Source organism: Rhodnius prolixus, unplaced genomic scaffold (assembly GCF_049639745.1).
Source record: "Rhodnius prolixus isolate KJV_2025 unplaced genomic scaffold, Rpr scaffold_4, whole genome shotgun sequence".
In the NCBI taxonomy this organism is placed as follows: Eukaryota; Metazoa; Arthropoda; class Insecta; order Hemiptera; family Reduviidae; genus Rhodnius; species Rhodnius prolixus.
In genome coordinates this window covers 15,033,042-15,049,638 of record NW_027411614.1, presented here as the reverse complement: position 1 = coordinate 15,049,638, position 16,597 = coordinate 15,033,042, and the positions used below count along the sequence as shown (strand labels likewise).

Here is a 16,597-nt window from a genome sequence, read left to right as displayed (position 1 = left end):
TTTAATCGAATCTGGACTTGTAATCACGAAGAAAAGAATAAAACAAAAATGTAACATAATGAATGAGCTGGACAAATCTTAGCACTATATCAGCTTCTTTCTATACACCTAATTTGGCTTCATATAACTTTTCCTACTTTTCTTGAAGCCCCAATTTTCACGAACTTCTTGATATACCTCGCCCATAATCATAAAAAAATAATAGCCATTTTTCTTATACTTCGTATCTTCATCAATAATTCCAAAAAAATAATAATTAATAGCAGTATACCTACAATACACTTCAAAAGATGGAAATGAATTTCGTTTAAAATGTTACAAAAGATAATAATGAGCGATCAAATTAACTTAAAAATATCAATAAGGATTAAATGCTTTAAGTTATATTTTTCAAATATGAAAAAAACAAAAAAAAAAAACGATTAGGCGAAAGTGCCACTTTCAATGTGGTTTCTGGCGATTTTACCAAGCGAGTTTTCAAGAAAATCTCATTAAATTCATAAATTTAATTAAGAGAAAGTCGATTGAGTGAACGTACTTGATTTGTGATTACTTTATTGCCATTACTATTTAGGTAACCATAAATGCAAAACTGCAAAAAACTTGAAATGCCACTCTATTACCGATCACCTAAATCCGAACCCTTTCATCGAATCCCAAGATTATCTGCTTTATAGTTGGATTCTTCACATTCACAATAAATACATATAAAAGCTATAGAGATTTTTTTTTTTTGTTCAACGGCACTTCTCGAGTTGTCAATCTGTTTCCAGTTAAATCTTTTGTATGGATTTAATTAAATCCTCTAACAGTGAAATAGTAAATTAATTTTCTGACACCATATACGTTTTAAAATGGAAATTCAATTTTGAAAAGGTTTCTCGAGTAAAATATTTCCTCTATAACCAAACAGGAGAGAGCTAAATAGAACAAAGCCAGCGTAACTATCGCTGTTATAGATTGTCTAATAAAAGAAAACGACCAGATTTCATTGTATTTCAATTTTCTGCTCCTCTCACTTTGCAATAATAGTCCTATATGTATATGAATTATTATTTAGAATTTTTCATTCAAAGGCAACTTTAGCAGAAAAAGATATTGCTATATATATATTTATTGGCATCCATTTCCTTCAAAATTTCCATAATAATTCGGTTTTTATCTGTTAAAGTAGATGATGGATTGATGCTCCTGACATGCACCACTTCTTGTGCTGAGCAGAAAATTATTCCCTTTTAAGTTTATATTGATACTGTAAAGAGATCTGTTTCATTTTTTGTTGTTATTTTTAAATAATTAAAAACAAATGATTTTTCCTAACCATTTTTGACATCTTATTGAGCCTTAACCTTGTTCTCAAAGTGAAAAATAACAACTTACTAGTTGTATTTATTTCTAGTTATAGTCTATTTATTTCTTGTGCCGCATGAGATCGCGTCAGTCAAGAGTGTTTTTTAGGGATATGCTATGCAGGCCTCCGGTATGTTCTGGTTACTACACCAGACGGTAAACTTCTTACTAAGAGAAAATCTAAGCTAACTTTAGAATCAAACCAAGGAATTGTACAAATTAAAATGGTTACAAAAACCCTATGCATTTTGGAAAATGAAATAGAAATATGTCTAGTTCATTAGCTGTTAAATAAATAATATTTTAGAGATTTTATTTATTTCGAAATGAGGATGTCAACTTTCAAAGACATGAGCAATCAGCTAATCATAGAGCCTTCAAATCAACAAAAAATGCGATAAACGATAACTAAAATAATTTCTTTCTCTACACCAAATCAATATCGAAGGCACAAAATCAGAGCTGTGGTATCTCTGGAGTTATTCAAATTCACTGCCCTAGTTTCCGCAATCGTGGTAACTCTTCTCCTGAACAGGCAATCTGCTCGAGATTTAGTGGAACTTACTGAAACCTATGTGAGAAACTGGATGCAGACCTGGTTTTAAGGCTGTCCTTCTCGAGTATGGTTCCTAGATTCAGCCTAAACAAGCTTTTTCAACCCTTTCATGGTGAGCGAGTTCTGAACGAGAATGGTTGTCCAGTTTTCTGTCTGGCTACTCAGCATTTAGAACAGAGTAATAATGCGGCAGAACATTTGGATGTAGATTTTTGTTTTGTTCCTAGAACACAGGATACTTTTTGTACCAAAGCGAACAGAGTATTGCATCCATCAATATAACATAAACATAGTTACCATGGAAACATGAAGCTGGCACAAAAGACCTTAGTAGCTTCTCGCTCAAAATCATTTCAGAATTACTTGGGAAACTGATACAGCTGCTTGGGTATTGATGTTTAATGAGTTCTCAAAATGAGGTCACAGTTGATATTCTATTTGTTAGTCATAACGCAGTTAAACAGCAATAACGTTTGAAAGTAGTAGTGAGTTCATAAAACCGCTGACCCATGAGTTATGAAGACCTTTGATGTGCTTTTCTTAATGTTTACTCTCTCCTTCAGTTATTCTTGCAGTTTACAATGGAACTACTCCAAAAGAGTAAGTTTAGAATAAGTTTGAACTAAAGTTTAGTTAATTTGTAATATTCTTAATGCAGTTAAGAGTAAATAAATAAAAATTCTATTATTTTTTTAAAGAAGTAAATATGTAGTCTTGTTACCATCTTGAAAGACTGCTACTGTCCTAATTTTGTTATATTTTTTCTCCGCATACAAGTGTTTAATAGCTCATGAAAAAGCAAGTAAAGAAATTTCAACAAAAAAAAATAAGTGAACAAAATGTTAAGTGAGTGTAAGTACTAACTAGGAATGTAAGTGTCACACAAAGTTCGGCCATGTGTTAAATTAAAGCAATCTTCCCCAAGTGAAGCTTCTTGTTTTGGAACTGCGTTGAGCGTACACTAACCTAACCTTCTATCTTATAACAGCCTTTAAACCAACTTCCCATTACCTTTAACTACAACCTCTAGCCTTATAACTTTGACCATAGAACATTTTACAAGTAGCTATACTGGATACTAAGTACGTTGTTTATATAACAGTTAAAATCCTATCCATGGAAATGCCGAACATCGATTTCTTTTTTTTTTTTTTTTAATAAATTAAGGCGCATCAACATCTGAGATCATTAGCGCCCGGAGCTTTAAGAAGAAGAGCTGTAAGAAGCTCCTAAGAAAAGAAAATCTAAGGGCCAACAGCTGGATTCGAACTCGCAATCTCGGCATTGTAACACAGGTTTTGCCAGAGCGTACTTTGGTTCAGAGTTCGAGAATTTGATGAAGACAAACTTTGCATTCATACTTTTCATCGTCCTAACCAAATTTCTATCAATTAAACAGACAGGTTTGGAAGAGGAGCTCCAGCAAGTGGGCGCCTCAATATACCTTGCAGGGCGTAATCTTTTTACCACTAAACTCGGACAATAATGGAGTGTCGGAACCGATAACTGAACCAAAGCTGAATCCAAAGCTTGAGCTTTTACCATCTATTTTTTTTTTAGTTATTCTGTTAAACTTACACACCCAAAAATAGACCATGCACTAAAAACTTTTATTGTGAATTCAGTGGTCCTAAGATAAGCATATCCAGTACAAACAATTTGGAAAAAATTACATATTTTTAACTTAAGTAATAACTTCCATATGATATTGTTATCTAAATGAATATTTCTGCATTCTAGCCATTACAAATATATAATAACCGGAAAAAAAAATTATATAAAATTAGGGAGATACATAATTCAAAAGCAACCATTCCTTAAATACTGATTTAAACACTTACACCTGTTCCGTTTGAGTGGGTAGCTAAGATAATGTTTTTGCCGTAAAACCCAACCGACCTCCAAAAGTTGGTCTCTCGCTTTTTGTGTACTACCTTCCACAGGCAGTTTCTTATCTGCCTTCCCACATAACTGCTGACCTAAAAGTTTCTGATCAGTCAGACATTAGGGCAGCCTTCTAAGTGAACCTCTGCAACAGCCTATCACTTAAAATCTAGGCGAAATAGCAAATTACAATCAGTAATTTTTTTTTTATATATAAGATAATTAAATTCATTAGGAAAACGTTATAAATTGTTAAATGCAAATTTACTAGTTGTTTGAAAACATTTTTATTTGACAAATGATCGAATAAGTGTTATGTTATTGGTTCAGGGTATTAAAGCATGAGTGAATTATGTTAATTGATCTTAAGTGTAAAAAAAATAAACTCACTATTCAGATGTTTTTTTTTGTGCTATTCATTACATATACAAATTATAAACAATATTTATAGTAAAACCGTTTATCACCACTATTGCCAGTTTTTGAACACAACATTTTAATTGCAGTTGAAAATCTGTAACATTTCAAGCCTAGGATTCAGGAGTTAAAGAAGAAAACCGAGAGAAACATTAAGAGATTAATAAACACAGTCAGAAATCCAACTATAGTTAACTATTTTACAAAATATCACACTTCAACACTTACAACCATATAATCAAAACCCAATCATGAACCAAGAATGGCTACGGTCATTATTATAATAATTTGATTGTAATCAAAACAGAGTATTACTTTCACATGTAACACACTTCTGTATCGCATCATGATGGCACCTATTCGAGCTGAAACAGTTGGCAAATAAAAAAAGTTCTTTGTATCCCTGACCGGTCATCAGAGGTAGCTTAATCAGTTTGTGTAGAGATTTTGACTTTACTAAACTAGCTGCGAAAGATGAAAGTCCAAAACTGGTCAAGGATCCAAGAAGCATGCGTACTTTGACGAATAAAGTCAAATATATTATCCAACATGCAAACCACATTTACAACCGAAAATAGAGTTAAGGAATATGCGTCAAAACCTACGTGTAGCAACCTAGAGTTAAAAAAAAAAAAAATCAAACTTAAGCAAACTGCATATCTAAAATTAATAATAATGAAGAGTTGAGTATTCCAACCTCTAAAGTTACATTCATCTTTCTTTTAGCAGTTCAGCATAAACAACATAAAATATAAAGTACTATACTACTTCTTTTTCATGTCCCAACTCTAACATCATTTCAGTGTAAAGTTTATAAATAAAATATTTATCAGAGGGATAAATAACGTTCGCAATTAATGAAAGCTAATTAATTTGCTAAAAAAAAGTAATAATAATAAAAAAGGCACATTAGGAGAAAATTAAATGCAAATGAAAAGTATTAGTTTAAAAAAAGAAAGTAAAAAGCAATTTTAATTACTTCCCGCGCCCTTTATTACTTATGATTTAATTTAGATAACAAGAAGGCCTTTTAAACCTGGATAGGTTTAATGTTTTGAGTAATTACAGTCTACATTTGAAATGTGATACCTATTTATCCTTTTTAAATTCTAATTTTTTATCTTTATAAATCTATTCTGCGCGATCCACATTTATATTTCATGCAGTTTTATTACATTTAATTTAAGCTACACAATTTGAGCCTGAAAAAAAGATTGAATTAGATAAATAAAGGATATTTTCTTTTCTGTAATGATTCATTCATTGAATTTTTTACTCACTTTAACTTCTTTCTGACTTTTCTAGCTTTCTTTCTTTCAGACATCTACCGAAGTGCCTCGTACTAAAATAATTTCTTTTTCACAATTCTCTGCACCACTTAAACTTACGACACTTCACTTTCCTTACAGTCTTTCTCTTTCTGTTCTAATCTTTCGCAGGCCTCACTTAGTGCATACTCTACCATTATCTTCTCTCCGGGAGAAATAGTCCCAAACTCAGCCACTTCAATGAGAGAATAAAAAAATACTGTTTTCGTTTCCTTGAAAAAGCCTTCTGAAACGAAGTGTAACATACTCACTGGCTTGCGGGCTTTGAGGCTATACTTTCAGGCTCCTGTAACTTCCAAAACTGAACTCACTCACAACTTTTTCTCCTAAATTGCTTTATCTCTAAATTCAGTTAATTTAATTCCCCATTGGGACAAAAATACTTCACCTCTCTCAGTGTTTTATTTTTTGCCATACTATAACAACTTCATCCACAAAAATTAGTGGATGTAAATGTTCAACGGCTCTCCTTTATAATTCCTAAACTTTATCTATCTACTCATCTACCCTGACTTTTTTGGAGACTTCAGATAGGATAGCCGAATTCCTTTCATACTCCACTTATATTTCACTTTGAATTTTTTAATCTAATTGTAAGGTGCTTCTTTTCAGTTAACGACTAATTCGTTTTATTTGATCCCAGCGAATTCTCTATTCCAAACTGATCCATTACTATTGCAAACTGTTCTTGTTCTCCAAATTAATTGTTATTTTAATGTCTATACATCTTTTATCAGTTTATCTGCCATTTTTCATGGTGTACTACTGGATGAACTCGAAAAATTATAAATATTCTTAATTTCAATCTACCCTCGTGGCGCTATGGTCCTACAAAGACCTGGGCAACCTTTACTATTTTTTGCCATTCCGAAAGATCGCAGGCTTTTCTCCTCCAATTGCTGATTCATACATCGTTTTTTTTCAATCTTACTACGAAGTCCCAACAAGTCAAACTTTTGCAATACTCCTGAGAGAGCTGCCAATGATCTCGCTAATATCACAGCTAACAGTGTAAGCTAAGTGTTGGAACATTCTCCCGTTTGGATTTGTACAAATTGCACTATGGCTATTCCTAATGCTAAATTAAATAGGAGGGTCTCCTTGTTTCAGACCGACCGTTTACTACAAGCAAGTTTGACAGTATTTCTTGCACTTTGACCGTACAACAGAACCAGTAATAGTCATTTTTGTATTAATAATTTCAATTATTTACATTTACTGGCCATAACATAGAGAAATATTAAATTGCAAATAGAATTCAGAGTTTATGGTTTAAAATTTAGAACTCCAATGTGTCTGGTTTCTGTTTGCCCTAATAATGAATATTTAAATTGGTGCCCGGAGCTTTTTTCAGTGCACTGCTGGTCTCCGGATCTTTGTTCTCTCGTTACAGACAACCGGACAGTAAGTTGTAAGAAGCTTCTAGAAACAGAAAATCTAAGCGGTAGCCAGCTTCGAAACTGGGATCTTAGTAATGGATCCCTTAATTATAGTTAAAACCTTTTCTAATAGATATTACATTTGATTCAATCAGCTGGGAAAAGCTCACTCGAGCAGTCGAGACTAGACTGTATTAATAACACCTGCAATTATAAAGCAGTTAATTAAATTTATTGTAAACAAAATAGTTGTTTGTAAAGTTATAAATTATGGGTACTTATTGTTAATAGAGTACAATCCCGTTAATAAACAAGTTTATCAATTAAATGGGTATTTCTATAACGTTTGTGTACGCAGTAACAATTAATTAATTAAATGTTTATTTTCATGAACAAAAACAACACTTTTTTGTGACTCTTTTTATTTTATTTTTTGGTTTAAAGATATTTGGTTTAATTATCGATTATCATAGACGAAATACTTGTTCGTTTGAACGCTAGCAATCGAAATGAAAAACAAGATTTAAAAAATAAATGACCATTTAAAAAATAAAAATAATAATAATCTTTAAAATTAGGATAAGGATTAGCTGAGTTGTTAGCGAAAAGTGTTGTCTGCATCGAGAAAACACTGTTCAGAGACCAGCAATGCACCGGAAATAGTTCTAGGCTTTCTAAACATAATGCCAATGAATGATTGGTTGTAGTAACTTTTATTAATCTCGCTCAAATCTAAAAATCTGAAAAGTTTCCAAATCCAAAAACGCCAAAGCCATCTCACCGGTTGCGGTGGTGTAGGCCTTAAGGCCACCCTGCAAGAATCTAATCTAACAGTTTCTCATTTAGCAAAAAGGGCTCAGTCAATTTTATATATGGTAAATGCTCTTAGATAAGGCTGACTCGTGTGCTTTCTAAATATTTTCTTGAGTGTTATAATCAGTCCTAAGCGAGATGACCAGATCCTACCACTTTTTCTTAGTGATAGCTACTGATTTGTAACCAAATGAAAAATCTTAATTTTTTAACTACTAAGAGATTAGAGACATCTTCTTCATACAATAAAAACTAATATTATTCAAAATGGTCTAATTGTGTTAGGTTAAAGATAAGGGATTACGTGGGTATGATAAGGCAGTAGGAACTGAAGGTCTCTAAGGGTTGCTGCACGTGCTACCGACTGAAAGATAAGGAAGGGCTGATGGTATAGTTAAGTTGATCACGTATTCAAAGTAAGAGAAAAGTAAGTGTATGTAAGTTGGCCAAGCAGATGGTCATTTTTAGTAAATTTTTTTCTATTTATTCTTATTTTTTAGCTAACCAGTTTTCCCGCCATTACTAGTTTTTATGTTTGCATCTAGGTTCACTCGCTAAGGAAACATCTGCTCGTGCACAGTTAACCGCCCTAAGAAGGCTTTGCCTCAAACTCAGTGACGCAACAAAAGTTTCTGTACAAACCTATCACATAAAGAGGTCTTTTAAAATCGTAATAACCCACAAGTAATACGCCAGGAGTGGTCCATGAAATATAAAAGGCATGAAAGCTTCTAGTCATCTTAGTCTGGCGACAACACAGTGGTATTTACTATTGTCCTCGATGTACAACTACAATAGTAGGAATAACTATGTCTTTTTTTTTTTGTTATTACAGAACACTGCATTAACTATGTATGAAAAAAGTATGAACCATGTGAAAAGCTTGCAATATTGTATCAAACAGTAAAGTTTTGATTTATTTAATTAATGATACAGGCAGTGGCAGAATGAAGGCGATTTAAGAATAAAGACACAATTTAAATATAAATTGGTACTGTCTAAGTAGTCAGGACTAAATTAATTACAAGCTCTTTCTTTTATAAAACAAAACTCCGCTGGACAATGATTTTTGACAGTAGGGTCTGCTGAAGGCCAAAGACATCAAAAGAGATAGAGCAACTTTGGGAATAATATTGTTACCTGAGGATTTAATTTAATTATGAAAGTGTCCTTTTTAGTAATAATTATATTAACAGTTTTGTTGTTGCATAATAGTGCAATACTACTTGTAAAAATGAAATTAATTTGTTTCGATTTTTATATTTTTACAGAAATAGAAAGACAACGTTACACACAAGGATAAATAAAGCTAATTTGTAATTATATGTATATAATTTATTTTTTCTTAAAAATTTTAAAGTTAACAAAATAACCATGAACAGATGTTAGCTCTAAAGTTTAATGCAACCAACTGGTTTTAATGGTTTTCCGTATTTCATGTAACCGCATTCGCCCGCATGCGACTCTTCTACATCTACTTTACTCCATTTTCCCAATTAGAGACACTTATCTCATATTGCATATTATTTCCGCTTTCTAAACTCTATATGATTTTCGATTATTATAATTCAAAAATGTGGCACAATTTAAAATTTAAATAATAGTCACCATTTTTTTTTGAAATTGGAGACAAAAAGGTAATTTGTTTTCGAGAAGATTTGATTATACACATTTCGGGGTAAACAATTATTATGGGAGGACAAAATTAAGAGATTTAGTTAGTATTTCTAAGCTTTCGAATGATTTTCTAAGTTTGCTCAATCAAATCAATTTCAAAGATACCTTTCGAACTGAGAGCTGAATGCGCAGAGATTCTCTGAACATTCTTTCCTCTTTATTCTTTTCTACTCTGAGTATGTTTAAGGACCGTTCCCACCTTGTTCGGGTATACCAGCCTCCTCCCGAGCAAGCGTAGGGATCGTTTTAGAAGACATAGTTATTCCTACTATTGTAGTTGTACATCGAGGACAATAGTAAATACCACTGTGATGTCGCCAGACTAAGACGCCTAGAAGCTTTCATGACTTTTATATTTCATGGACCTTTCCTGTCGTATTGTGGATTATTACGATTTTTAAAGACCTCTTTATATGATCACTGCTCTCATCTTTGTTGATGTGCAAGGCCCGTCAGGAGCAAAAGCGCTTAAGGTCGCAACTCTCGCTTAGCCCATTTAAGGGCACATTGAACTATGTACAACCAACAAGTGAAGAGGTCATCCACACTACCAAAATTATAAAAGAAACCCCATTAACTCTCGCCACAACTCATAGATATAGTCACTGAAGTGATTTTTTTTGTTAACACCACCAACCATAACGAAACCAAACCCAATCGCAAGCAACTGAGCCTGAAATCAAAGCTTGCCACAGTTCAGTATTTCATACATAATGTATGAAGTTGAAGATTGCACGCCTGATGGACCTAATTTCGGACCATTGCCTGTAGGACAGAGGTTTGTACCATTAATGCTACTGAAATAAGATACCTGATTACTTTGTCAACTTAATTACCATATATACTGATGTCAGTTCGAATCATATGTTTAAGGACCGTTCCCACCTTGTTAGGGTATACCAGCCTCCTCCCGAGCAAGCGTAGGGATCGTAGATTTCTTCTAAAGTGATAAGAATTAAATATGATATTAATAGATATTAAATAAATTAAACATGGAATAGTCGTAAGAAAAAGCCGTCTGGTGTTCACACCAGCTTTTTTGGTTTTTGTTGACGGTCAGACTGCAAAATAGATTTACGTCGACCAAATATCAGCACGTTTTCTCTATTATTCTATAAATATTGTATTTGTATGATATCTTCATGGCAAAATAAATTCATATTGTCCCTTCTAAATACACAGTGTTCGTCATTAGGAGAGGATACAGTTTGTATGTATTTGGTTTAGTGAGCTGATGCCCATGATTAACAGTAATCATATTGCTCAGCATTCAAACAACGTTCTTACTTAATTTACATCATATTATCCGGATAAACTAGAGAATCAGGCAGGATTAGTTAGCATGACCATCATCCTCTCAGTTAAGCTAGGTTAGCACTCAATAATATATATGTAATATTAGTGCTATTAAATAATCCCTGTTGAGTCTAAGTTGGAATTGTACAAATGTTTAAATATCTAACTTAGTAAACATAGAAATACATAATTTTAACCTTGCACAAAGCTCTTTCTTGTACTGATATATGTAAACAGAAGATAACAGAAAGCCCTATAAGATTACTCTAAGTGCATACAAATAATTAATTAACCAAATGTATGTGTAAAATTTGACATAATATGTAATTGACAAAAAAAAACTGAGTAGGATGAAAATACGAAACAAATCAGAAGCAATGATATGAAAGAATAGTTTTGAATTTCAAAGTAAAAAGAGAATTAACTGAGAGCTAGGGTGAGAATTTCTCCTCGAAGAATGATCTAAGAAAGGGACTAAATTAATTAAGATTTTTCGCAATGTAATTATGATTTTTTTGGGGTAACTATTTATATCTTTCCCAACATCTACAGAGGTCAAAAAAATTTTTCATACACTAAGTTTTTTTACTTTATCTACTGAACTTATTTTTCTAGGATGACTATTTCTTCAGCACTGAAATCGAAGATAGTAACAATGAATTTAATGCTCTCATTTTCTTTTATAAACATAAAGTATTGAGTAAAAAGCAGAAAAATAATTTATTGTATGCAAAATAAGTATTCGTACACTCAGTCTGAATGTTATAATTAACGCAAAACTAAGGACCTAATATTTTGTAAGCAATCCCTTTGCATTTATTATTGCCTGAAGCCTCCTTGGCATAGATTCCATCTGGTTTAGTGTCTCTTGAGATGTGATTTCTGCCCATGATTTCTTTAAATTGGTTATGAGCTCTTTTCCGGAAGAATATTTCAATTTTCGAATTTTCCTCTCCAAACAAGACCATATATTTTCAATAGGGTTTATATACGGAGACTGTGGAGGGGTGAGAAGTTGTTTCCGGACATTATTAAGCAGCCATTCCTTAGTATTTTTGGCTGTGTTTGGGATCGTTATCCTGTTGAAAGAAGTATGCGCTCCCGATGAGCACGCCAACTCTCAGAAAGCCTCACGTTAACTTCAGGGACCCTTGTTACGCCACAGACCATCAGGAATCTAAGCCAAGGAGGCTTCAGGCAATAACAAATGCAAAGGGATTGCTTACAAAATATTAGGTCTTTAGTTTTGCCTTAATTATAACATTCATACTGGGTGTATGAAAACTTATTTTGCATACAATAAATTATTTTTCTGCTTTTTAATCAATTCTTTATGTTTATAAAAGAAAATGAGAGCATTAAATTCATTGTTACTATCTTCGATTTCAGTGCTGAACAAGTAGTCATCCTAGAAACAAAAGTTCAGTAGATAAAGTAAAAAAACTTAGTGTATGAATACTTTTTTTGACCACTGTACATTCTATAAAACAATAAATTTGAGGCTAAAATAAAATTTCATGTGAATTACCTTTCAGAAGTTAATGATTCTATTTACGTATCATTATAATTTGCTTAAACATTAATGTAATTTAATTTAATTCAAATATTTACATAAGAGTTGTACATATTGGATATATGAATATTTAAAACCTAGTGAAGGACTCTACTACGCATGAGTAACAAGAATTGATGCAATGTGAGCTCATTCATTCTCTCTCGCACTTCCAGCTTGTATAGAATACTTAAAATGGTTGTATATAATAAAGTAATATAAGTATTCAAGGATTCACAATTCCGCTAATGTTGAGGATGTTTTTTCTTTTAAAAATGTCTCTCAGGACATTGAAGATAATTCTACTGGAAATTTATTGCTTGAAAAGTTAAATCTTTTAAATTCTCTGAACTAAAAAATCTATTTATATATTTAATTACTTTCAGCAAATTAAGGAGCGTTAATATCAGTGGTCATTATGTGCCGAGGACTGCTGGTCTCAGGACCATTGTCTGTATCTCTTTGTACTGGCAACAATATTCACCAAAGGGCATCCGTCACAAGATGGTAGGAACAGCTGGAAACAAGTCAGCTTGCGACTTAATTGAAATCAAATTCTCAACAAAATCTGATTACTCTACATCTGATAAAGGATGAAAGAATGTCCAAAACCATTCAGGGAAACCACAAACATGCACGAGCAATGATGGATAAAATCAACGAAGAGCGAATAAACAATGTCACTTCTAAAATATTGAATATGGTTTGAAATTGACAGAATTACTTGGTTTTTAGTACGAGGCCCAATGATGTGATTGTTTTTTCTGCTACTGGACAGAGTTACAACCAGCAGACTAATTATTAGAATTATTGTTTTTTATCCAGGATCTGAAAATATTATTTCCTACTTTTTGTTAACTTCAATAACATTAATGAAGAATAAATTTTAATTGATTAAAACCTCCACATAATACGAACCGTATCAAAAAAACCGACACTGAGCAAGGCAACCACATCTATGTCAAAACGTTTGACAATTTATGAAAATGATAAATCAAAACCTAAATCCAACAAATGGAGTTTCAACTGTTAATATACGAGGGTCGTTTGAAAAGTCCGTGCAAAAATAAAAACTACTTAATTTTTTGGGGTAAACCTTTTTTATTTTTCAACATAGTCTCCTTTTAGGCTTATACACTTCGTCCAACGCTGCTCTAGTTTGTTGATCCCTTCCGAATAATAGGATTTGTCCAAGTCTGAAAAATAGCCATTCGTTTCTGCAATCACCTCCTCGTTTGAATAAAATCTTTTTCCCGCCAGCCATTTCTTCATATTGGGAAACAAATAGTAGTCCGAGGGAGCCAAGTCTGGAGAATAGGGGGGTTGTGAAACGAGTTGGAACCCTATTTCCATTAATTTTGCGACCACAACTGCCGAGGTGTGAGCTGGTGCGTTGTCGTGATGGAAAAGGACTTTTTTGTGGGCCAATCGTGGGCGTTTTTCTTGCAGCTCGGTTTTCAAACGGTCCAATAACGATAAATAATATGCACCTGTAATAGTTTTACCCTTTTCCAGATAGTCGATGAGGATTATTCCTTGCGAATCCCAAAAGACAGTCGCCATAATCTTTCCGGCCGAAGGAACGGTCTTCGCCTTTTTTGGCGCAGATTCCCCCTTGGTAACCCATTGTTTAGATTGTTCTTTGGTCTCAGGAGTGTAGTGATGTATCCATGTTTCATCCACAGTGACGAAACGACGCTTAAGGTCCTGCGGATTCTTCTGGAACAGCTGCAAACCGTCCTTGCAACACTTCACACGATTTCGTTTTTGGTCAAGCGTGAGCAATCGCGGCACCCATCTTGCGGATAGCTTTGTCATGTCCAAATGTTGATGCAAAATATTATGTACCTGTTCATTCGAGATGCCCACAGCACTAGCAATCTCACGCACCTTCACTCTTCTGTCATCCATCACCATATCATGGATTTTATCAGATTTCTGGAGTAGTAACCTCAACAGGGCGTCCAGAACGTTCAGCGTCACTTGTGCCCATATGGCCCCACTCCGAAAATTTTGAAACCACTTATAAACTGTTCTAATCGAAGGTGCAGAGTCACCATAATGTTTATCAAGCTTCTCTTTAGTCTCCTGAGGCGTTTTGCCTTTCATCAAGTAGTGTTTAATCAACACACGAAATTCTTTTTCGTCCATTTTTTGAAAATCACTCGACTTCCTCGATTCAAACGAATGCCAAACACAAAGAAATAGACCGATCTGGCTGAAACTTGGTGTGTGTTCTTCCAAGAGATGCTACTAACTAAACATAACCTCGATACGCGCCAGTGGTGCTATCTCTCTGACTTTGCACAGAATTTTCAAACGACCCTCGTATTAACTGAAAGGTAAAGAGCATTACAAAAAATATATGATTAATAACCATGATTGTATATTTGTTTCTGTTCAGTTAGCACTGAGTACCTGTCAGAGATCAACTCCTCTGAGTTGATAGAAATAGCAATCAACGTTGAGAACATTTCAAGTTAGGCTTCTTTGCTATGTGAATGGGATATTTAAATGTTTGAATTAAATACAATTTATTGGGATTATACAACCTCTAATGAATGCATCTTGTTTGCATTTTTAAAGTTAAATTTCACACGTATACACGTATCATGCATTAACTATTTCAGTTTTGAAAGCCACAGTATAGGGCTGAACTATTAGAAAATTTATAGATGTCCATAGCAGAACAATGCCAGAATCGAGCGTAACCAGGAATCACTACATTCCTTGCCTTAGCCTGTAGCATACCGTGTAGAGAATAATTATTTAGCTAGCTCCACTTGCTCAAGAAATGGGAATCGAGCCAGAGTTTTGAGTGTTGAATGGCCAATAATTAAATTTTATTTTTGTTGATTTTGAATTAGTTCCGTGTTCAACTGAGATTGTTTTTATTAGTCGGTGAATGTTTTTAAAATTATATAAGGAAAAAAAATTATAAATTTAGAAGTAAATTTATAATTTCTGTTTTTAATGCAAAAAGAAGAACATTGGAATCTATTAGGATACCTCTGTGATAGCAGCTAAACTGCCCTGAACATCAACTGGTTTTACTAAACTGAAGATTAGCGCTACTTTAATTAAGAGGCACCACTGTAACCACATTGTTTCAAATTACTCTCTTCATCAATAATTAGTGCTTTTGTGTAGAAAACCGACAAACATTAGTAAGAAAGGGATTTAAATTGGTATGAACTACCTTAATAAAGGTAAAAAGCATGGGATATATTTTGTTTTAATTCTGCCTACTAATTTTACGATTAAAAAAATATGGAATTTAGTGAGGTTCATTTAATCATATTATTTTAATCCCATTCAAATTTATTTAATACTTGAAATCTTATTTAAAAATTGTATTCAATTATAGAATTGTTTTAATGGGGTGGCTGGCACAGCTTAAATACGTTGGAAAGGAGACTCAGATCTCAAAGCAGTCGCAGGGAGTCAAGACAATTTATAACATGTGACAACACAGTACTATCGTAAATTTAAGTTTAGCCTTGCTGCAGGTGTTAGCAAGTTTTCCCAGGGCAACCAGTCACCATTACGACTAGCTTAGTCTTTGTTCGTTCTTACCTACTAGTAGTAGTAGGTAATCACTACAAACAGTAAACACTTCATTCCCATTGATGGGATTAAAAATGAAATTGAAAACGTATGCACATAAAGTTAGCAAAAATATCCTAATTAAGTATTCTATTTTTCTTGTTTCTATTTTGCTTTGTTTTTGTTTTTTAATGAAGGATGAAATTTTTTTAATATCTAATGAAAAATAATCTTTTAATACAAAAACTAGTAACATTTCGCCCCTTAGTTATGTACTGAAAGACTTCTCACTTCAAGCTGGGAGAAATTTAGGAGATATCTGTACCGATTGAGCGAATAAGTCGACCAAAGACCAGAATTTATCGGAATAGTAATCTTTCAAAGGTAAAAAAGAATAAGAATTTTCTATATACAGAAATTATATTTCGATTCATCATAGAACGAATCCAAAGAGTGGAATGTACAAAATCCTGCAGCTCTTAATGGCTGCTTCTAAACTATCTTTTCATTTAAAGAAATTTGATAAAAGAGTCTAGAAAAAATTATCCAAATTTGGGGTCAATAATTGTTTTAGATGTTTATAAGGAAGATACACCGAGGTGTCTCTCATTCAGTTATATGTTACATGTTACAGATACATGTACGGTGTTAGGGAGGATCACAGATGGACAAATATGACACTCTTATTCTGTATGTCCTCTTAGGGCCGGCAAAAAATATTTTAGTTGTACAATGAGCTTTAATTTGTACATTTTTTTTTACAAATTTGTATCCACACTTTTCAGCACAAGGACACTAA

General features: G+C 33.2%; 1 protein-coding gene across 3 annotated transcripts in view; it reads right to left on the bottom strand.

The window, feature by feature from the left end:
• LOC141456489 (dipeptidase 1-like) overlaps positions 1–16,597 on the bottom strand; it is a 411,813-nt gene that overhangs the window by 22,846 nt on the left and 372,370 nt on the right. The window lies entirely within an intron of this gene.